This window comes from Dipodomys merriami, unplaced genomic scaffold (genome assembly GCF_024711535.1).
Source record: "Dipodomys merriami isolate MVZ:Mamm:240054 unplaced genomic scaffold, mDipMer1.0.p SCAF_1264, whole genome shotgun sequence".
Lineage (NCBI taxonomy): Eukaryota > Metazoa > Chordata > Mammalia > Rodentia > Heteromyidae > Dipodomys > Dipodomys merriami.
In genome coordinates this window covers 123,489-132,548 of record NW_027202565.1, presented here as the reverse complement: position 1 = coordinate 132,548, position 9,060 = coordinate 123,489, and the positions used below count along the sequence as shown (strand labels likewise).

General features: G+C 33.6%; 1 pseudogene; it reads right to left on the bottom strand.

Annotated features, from left to right (window-relative positions):
* Nucleotides 1-5,880: 5,880 nt before the first annotated feature.
* On the bottom strand, nt 5,881-5,977 carry LOC138824129 (U6 spliceosomal RNA; annotated as a pseudogene).
* Between the last annotated feature and the right edge of the window lie 3,083 nt (nt 5,978-9,060).

Sequence of the window (9,060 nt, the reverse complement as noted above, 5' to 3'; positions counted from 1 at the left end):
CTTCAAAGCCAGCTCGGGCAGGACAGACTGTGAGACTCTTATCTCTAATAAACCACTAGTAAACTGGAAGTGGCACTGTGGTCCAAGTGGTAGAGCGCTCGCCTTGAGTGGAAGAGCGCAGGGACAGCACCCAAGCCCAGAGATCAAGCCCCATGACCAACAACAACAAAAAAAGAAAATAAGTAACTGTAATAAGAAAACTCCAAGTTCATAATCAATTTATACCTCCCTGGTGAAAGGAACTGCTAAACTATAACAATTCTTGATTTCTAGCTCAAAATAGTAGAAATAAAATTTTATGCCTTCACTCAACACTGCACTGCCTGGGTACCCCATCTCTGGTTAACACAGTCTTACTGAAAGAATGACCTGCCCAATTCCTGATGGAAACAGACTGCAGGTCTTTTGGAGCAATCGTTTCCACATTGTAGCTCACCTAAATTGTTTACCATTAGAAGTATTTTGATTGCTTTTTATACCCACCATTTTGAGAGAAATGTACAACTTTAAAATGTTATTAAAGAAAGACTGATATAAAATCACATTTGACCCCAGATAAATATTTTACCTTTCATATACCCAAAAATGCAGTCTTACCTATTATTAATGTTAGGAACAAGAGGTTAAAAATCATTGACACCAAGACCTAATTATGAATTAAAGACTCTCCAACTTGTGAATACAATTGGTTTAAAAAGACAACAATACTACTGCATTTTAAGTCCCTATGATAATGATAATGATTCGCTATGATAATCATAATGATAAACTATTAACACTTAAAAATAACTCATTTTCTTGGGAGTAGGACAAAAAGCACAAGGTTAATCCTAATCATTTTAAAAGACCTTTATTTATACTAAAAGTTCACTCATAACTATAAAGATTCTAAACCTAACTGAAGTATAGAGGAAATAATTTAACTGCATCATCTACATTCAATAGACTATTAATAGAAAACAAAATTCAGGTGGACCTGTTGCAACAATGAGAAGTACAAAATGTCATGTCAAAACCAGCTTTACAATTTCGGTGTGGAAGGGGAGGGGGGTATAATTGGGTGGGGGGAGGGGGGTAAAATTGGGTGGGGGGAGGGGGGAGGCAGGGAAGGGAAGTGAAGGGTAAACAAAGGAGGAGGCTGCAATGCTTGGTAAGAAATGTATGCATTATTCTTCCCATGTAATTGTAGCCCCTCTGTACAGTATGTTCTCAAATAAAATAAAATACAATTTAAAAAAAAAAAAAAAAAAACTCTAAAAATGATCATTAAAAAAAAAAAAAAAAAAAAACAAAATTACACTAATAATTAGCTTACCCAATTCACTTAATTCTTTTATTCTATTCCATTTACTTTCATAAAAACTGGGTTTTCATAAAATGAAGCATAAATATGGGTATATACCCACTTACATTTTCAGATCTTAACAATATTTCAGAAATTTTAGCTCTACAGTCAATGAACTGAAATAATACTAAAATATTCAAAAGATTTTCAGAAATTGCAAGACTTGCTCCGAGATGTTATGTATATTGGAAGAGATATTCAAAAAGCCTTATTTGTTAAAGTCGCCGTATTTTCTCCCACAAAAGAGCCATTAGTAAAGATACCTGTGCATGTACAAAACACCTTCAAATGCACCCACAATCTGGAAATAACACTTGCTTTTTGTTTGTTCATTTTTGAAAGGAATATCTAACAAGCATATCCACAATACTTATTTTCAATGAATAAGATGGGATATTCAAACATAATATGGGTTGGATTATCTCTTAGTGAGAATAGATATAATCTTGCAAAGAAAGTGATTTTCAACAGAAATCCGGAAAGAGTTTATCCAACTTGTGTTTCACAGGAATAATCAGAGAGTAATACCTGTTTGGTCAAGTCAGTCCAAATCACTCTATGAGTGTATCTTAAAAGTATAACGAATTTAAGAGGTCAAATACGTATTTTGTACTGACACTCATCTTATAGCAACAACTTACCAACTAATTATGTCTGAATCTTTTTACCTAACATACAATAAGAGCTGACAGCGGTCTCTTTTTCTAACTTAATATTGTAAATGCTTTGATTATGATATTATTAGACAAATAATATGTACAAAGGATGGTTCCACTGAAATGACATGACAGAACACTGATAAATAAAAACATTGCAACACAGTTAGCTTTTTTTCAGCCTCACCCTGTCCACATTGGCAAGCAACATTGCAACAGCACACACACACATATACACATACACACATGTTCGCACATGTACACACACATATACATGCATGCTAAATTGAGGGTTTATTGTACAAAAAAGTCCACATAAAATATTAGTGATTAGGACAAATATGCCTTATTACAAAATAATACATAAACCATTACCACGCATGTTACATTTTACATGCCTCTCCACATGAGACCACTTAATTTAGTTTTAATTAATTAATTACCTTATTAATTAATTTATTTGTTTGGTGCTAATACTAGGGCTTGAACTCAGGGCCTAGCTTTGTCCCAGAATTTATTTTTTGTTTCAGTTTTCTCAAGGCTAGCATTTTACTGCTTGTACCACAGCTCCATTTCAAGCTTTTGCTGGTTACTTTAAAATCAGAATCTAATGGACTGTTTTTTCTTGGTCTGCTTTCAAACCACAATGCTCAGATTTCATCTTTCTGATTAACTACTACTAAAGACATAAACCATCAGTGTGGCTTCTACTTTTTCCTATATAGTTATCTAATGCACATACTTAGATGGTAATTTTAAAATGAGAGTATAGAAGCAAGATGTACAGTGATGATACTGTCCTGTCAGAAATTCAAGTTAGTAATGTAAATTTATTCTTAAAACCATACACAAAAAATACCATGATATAGTGTAAGAGAACTCACTATTGAACATAGGAGCCTTAAGAGCTTTCTAATAGATCCATTATTTATTGGTACCCAACATTAGAAAAATGTATGAGGCATTGGTAAAATAGAAGTGCTTTGCATGACTACATACATTCCTTGTTTTTATAAGAAAACTTGCTTTCATCTAAAAAGTAGGCCTGTCTATTGTCTTCATGTAATTTTGATGATTGAAAGTGCTTAGTGAGAAGGTCAAAATGTATTAGTAGTCCTTCACTGTCAATTCTCATTTTCTTCTTGGAGAATATAATGATCAAATCAGTAGTTCAGAATCGGCAAGCAATACTTCAGAATCATGCTTCCAGTGCAAGTGGATCACCAGTAAGAAATCCTCAATACCAATTTCCACAAAGTTTTGTCAAAGATACAATCTCCCTGCCTTCTCTAGCTGCTTTACTACCCTCTTATTCCTTCATTGTACAAGAAAAGTATGATTCAACTGATTTCAGTCAGATCTGTTACTAGAACTATCAAGGATTTATTTTACTGTCTGTAATTTGGTAAAGTTATGTCTCTTTACGTAGGCTACTAAAAATGTATTTACTAACTTCAAGTAAATACATAAATTCGATTTCCATCTCTTTTAAAAAATAAAATTTTGTTTGCTCTACAAATTGATCAGAGGCATTTATTTTGTGGCTAGCTACGTCATTACACATCTGTCTCTTTATTTCTCTCTCCCTTTCATGGTTCTCATAGATAATATGATTGCTCCATAATTATCCTAATTTATTTTGCTTTTATATTTTTGGTTGTATCATTTCACTTTTTGCTCTGCCATTTCCCAAATCATTTATATAGAAGACATTATTTCCTATTTTCTCATGCCTAGAATAAGCTGCACATGAAGACATCACTGGTCCTCATTTTCAGTGTGTACATTTGAATATGGAGGAATATCTTTCCTCTGCTCTCCATCAATTCCCTACTCTCCAGTTAGAATAATTTCGAATAGTAAAATTGGGAAAAGAGAAAAAACAATCATGGGGAATAAACAGTTACAGAAAATTCACCAGATATTTCTGACCAGTTCAACCAATGTGAACAATTAGGGAAATAAATGGACACCTCATTCCCACTGGCACTCAAAGTCTCTGGTTAGGCAATTCTTAGGAATATGGGGAACAAGGTGAAAAAGTAAGGAATGGTATCAATTGCAAGAAAAAAAATTGGAGAAGGATCCAAGCATATTTCTTCATTGTGCTGCCGAAAATATTCAGCTTACTACAGTGCGGAGACTTCTTTCCCAAAAGGCCACTTATGTGAATAGTAGGGATGATGATAAGTATACCCCTCTTCGAGAAGCCTACGGTGGACAATTAAACATTGTCAGTGAGTTGGTGTCTCAAGCGGCACATGCAATAACTGTAGATGACTGGACACCCCTGAACAGTGCATATACGTGGAATAATACCAGAGTGGCTTCTTTCTTACTTCATCTTGATACAGATACCAATGCCCAAACTAAAGGACTCTTTTTTAAAAAAAATTTTTTTGGTCTGGTCGTGGGGCCGGAACTCTGGGCCTGGACGCTGTCCCTCATCTCTTCAGCTCAAGGCTAGCGCTCTACCACTTGAGCCACAGCACCACTTCCCGCTTTTTTTTCTGCTTATGTGGTGCTGAAGAATCGAACCTAGGGCCTCATGTATGCAAGGCAAGCGCTCTACCACTGAGCCACTTTCCCAGCCCAAAAATTTTTGTTTGTTTGATTTTTGTTGTTCTTGTGGGTTTTTTTTTTGTTGTTGTTGTTCGGTCATGGGGCTTGAGCTCTGGGCTTGGGTGCTGTCCCTGTGCTCTTCAGCTCAAGGGGAGTCCTCTACCGCTTGAGACACAGTAACACTTCCCCAAACTAAAGGACTCTTGACACCCTTATATCTTGATGTTGAGAATTGAGATAGCAAATATACGCTGGATCGCCTTCTGTTGAACTATTATATAAATCCAGGCCTGAAGAACAACATAGAAGAAACTGTATTTGATATTGCCAAAAGGATAAGTATGTATCACTACCGCTATGAAGTTGTGAAAGGCTGTACAAATTGTTCACCGAAGTCCTAATGGTCGGGTTAAGTTTCTTAAATTTCAAAAATGCAAGTCCATCTTTTGTGTCCCTACAAAATATTTTCACAATCCAAATAAAAGTAATATCTTTTTTTTTTTGGTCGGTCATGGGGCTTGAACTCTGGGCCTGGAGCTATCCCTGTGATCTTCAGCTCAAGGTGAGCCCTCTACCACTTGAGACACAGCTCCACTTCCAGTTTTCTAGTGGTTTATTTGAGATAAGAGTACCACAGACTTTCCTTCCCAGGCTGGCTTTGAACCATGATCCTCAGATCTCAGTCTCCTGTTTAGCTAGGATTATAGGCATGAACCACCAGTGCCCGGCAGCACCAAAATTTTACTGTAAAAATTCATGGATTCCGCGGAATTCTTCCAAGTGAATTGCCTGCCTTGGATGGAAAAATATATTCAATAGTTTTTGTAAACATGTATAATAACTTCTTCAGAGTTTGTGATTTTTTAATAAGAAATAATTTTAATTTACCTGTTGAAATGAGTAGTACAGAAACTAAAATATTTCTGGTGCTTGTCTGAAAAAGTATATTTTAAAATATTCTATATTCTATGTTTGCATAATGTTCATAATTTATTTTCTCCTAGATATACTTTGAATTCTATATTATTTTATAATATATAGGATCATTAATGTGTCCTTTTGGATTGTATTCCATATAGAAACAGTTTGAGTCCTTTTTTTCTAGGTCTTAATATTATTTTTCTTTGGGATAAAATGACAATGTTGTCTATTTTGAAAAGTTTTGTAAAGTTTATGCTATGTAAACACCTTTCTGAGGTGATTTAATACACTGATGTCAAACTTAATTTAATTATATGAATTACGGGTATTGTTACACTTGTAATTTTGTCATCAACTTTTTAATCACTTTTTTTCATTTCTTGCATGTGAAGAATGAAAAATATGGAATACTTCTCAAATTTTCATATTGTACTTGTGCAAGTGCCATGTTAATCTCTGTATTGTAATTTGAGTATACTTGCTGCTGAAGCATGTAGTATCCTCTAAATTTAATAGTTAATGATGCAATCTTTATACAGGCTTATATCTATGGGTGCCTACTTGTAACAAGGAAACCTTATTGTTCCTAACAATGCTATTGATCTTATTTCCCTAAAATTCTGTGAATAGTGGAAAAAATTATATTGATCAGTCGATTGCTCACATTTCCAAACTTTTTTTGCCAATGAGTATCTTAAATCTTTTTATTTGGAATTTGATCATACTCTCTATTATTTATAGTTTGGTCCAAATGTGATGGTTTCTCAAGTACATATTTATCCAGCTTTGTGGACCTAATGGATTCAAACTAAGCGTTGCTTAAGAGCTACTTCTAAACTTCTTCAGCTGACATTTTCCCAAATAAAGTTTTACTGGAACAAATGTCTACCTGAGCCTTTACCCTTCTTCCATGTGGGAAGAGACCAACCAGAATACCTTACCATGACAGCAAAGATTTTCTTACTAGAACAAAACTAATCTTGGTTATAAGGGATCATAGAGAGATGAACAGTTCAAACAGAACTGTTCAGACGAGAAGGTATTTTATCAAAATATAATTGTTTATTATACATTCCATTTAAAAGTAGCTAAAGCCAAGAAGGTGAAAAAATTGTTCGTATGCATGATTACTTAATGTCCTGACCTGTCTCTAAGTTCCTGGCAGGAACTTACACTACTGCCTTTTTATCACCAAATATTTTCATAGTTGCAGGAGAAGTGCATATGTTTCTCCTCATTATTAGGCATTAAATTGATAATGTTTTAATCACAGTCTTTTCTCTTGCCTCCATGCTGTAAATCTACAAATGATAAATCTTTAGTTCTAACTCTATCAAACACTGAAGTAGAGATAATGGAATCATACTTTAAAACAGAGTTGCCTTTGATACAGTAACTACAACAGAACAATACAAAACGTGTGTCTTTTAATCATATTATATAGTTATATATTTTATATTTTTATGTGCTGATTTTATATTTCACACAATGAAACTTACTAGAATTAGTTGATAATTTGACAAATAAATTGATATTTATTTACTCCAATAAATAGAATTGGAATATAAATATTTAGGTTTCAAATATATATTAGACTAGGAAACGTATCAATGCAATCTTTTTAGTATAAACTTGTGATACATTATAACTGTTCTTGGTCTTCTGAATCCACAAGAGAAAAAAACAATGTTTTCCTCTAATCTGTAATGGATTTTACTCTGCTGCTCTGTTTTTTGTTTTAACTCGCTTGTCCCAAACTGTTTTTGTCCATATTTCTGAAGCATTCTTACTGATTATGCCCAAATTTTGCTAAGATGTCTAAAAAATATTATTCTTCTGCAGTACCCATGGGTCCTAAGATCCCAAGGCCCAGTTACCTGCATCATCAGATAACAGGGGCAAGAGTTTTCACCAAGGCCCATGAAACATATCAACACAAAGTAATTGAAGATCCATCTCAATTTCGCATTTCCTATATTTCAGGGCCCCAATTCCTTGAGATGCAGGAATTAGCAGTAAGCAATTGTGAAATGCAAGGCAACTTAAAATGAAGGATGAGATCACAAAATTTGAGAGAAAGTACTGTAATTCAAACATTCAACTTACAGATGACCAGCCCATATGAGTGAACAAGTTCACAAAGTGTCATAAGATTATTTTTAATACCCCTCACCTATGATTAACGAAAGATTTTAGTCCAACATAAGTGGGCAAAAAAATAGTTCCTAGAAGGATAGATCTATAATTGTTCTACCAAAGCCCGAAAACTTGTCTTAGAGGTCAAATGTAATTCAGAAAAACATTTGAATCACTAAGGAGTGCTTCAAAACACTGGGACTTCAGTACAACATGGTTCTGTGGTATAAAAATGTCAGTCTCAAACCAATGATAATCTACATTTAATCTCCTGAAAGTATATTCCTTTTCAAATAAACTTTTTAAAATCACTTTCACCAAAATAACATTTGACAAGTTGATGATACTTAGTGACAATACAAGTTTTTCAAGTGTAGGGAGCAAGTTACAATAGAGTTGAATTATTTACACAGCACTAATGCCAAACGTTCAACCATTCATTAAAATGTAGAAATAGTACCAGCCACAATGTGTTTTTCAGTATGGGCCTTTCAGAAATGTGTTTAATATGTCAGCCTCCTAAATTTCAAACCCAAATGTTAGCTAATAAATTTCATCATTTAATAAGGTACATTTTAAACAATCACAAATAGTTGCCTTATCATATGTTATTTTATGTTTTCCCTCTGTCTAACATAGTAAGAAATATGACTTTAAGTCTTGAATATGGGTACTAATCAGAGATATGACAAACATAATATCTGTCTTCTATTTCTATCATATTCCTATTTAGGAATAAATTTTAATTTTCTTCTTTTTCCAAAACTTATAGGTAGTATAAAATATTATTCCATGTAAAATAAAAGAATCACAACATTGTACAAAGCCATTTATAAAAATGCAGTTAGTAATACATTCTAAGCCATTTTTTAACTTTCTTTTTGACTAAATAATCTTTCAAACGGTTGAGAAAAAATCATGTTTAGGTGCTTCCCGTCTCCAGTCTTGCAAATTGTTGCTGCAGATGAATGAATTATGGAAATATAAGCTGACATCATTTCAAGAATATGCAGGATTGAAACTCCATGGAATGTATATAAACCTTTCAAAGTATTAATAGTTTAACAGAATGACTATCAGGAAGTTGAAACCAAAGAGGAATTATAGTAAAGACATAGAATGAATGAAAAATGAACAAGGAGCAAATACAGCTAGAATACTGAATGTACACATATGATGAAGGAAGTGGTAAATTGGAAATAAATCTTGGAGAAAGGGTTGGTTGAGAACGATAGAAGGAGTGACTCTGATCTAGGAGCATTGGACAATTAGATGGATATATTTAATTGTAACACAATTGCATAAACTTTTAAAATTCAGTTAAAAAACACAACTAGAAACAAAAACACACAAAAATCACAACCAAACAGCAATCTCTAGAGAGTATGAATATGACCACTCAAAATTTTAATCAGTTAATGAAGGGCAGTCTTGGGAAAA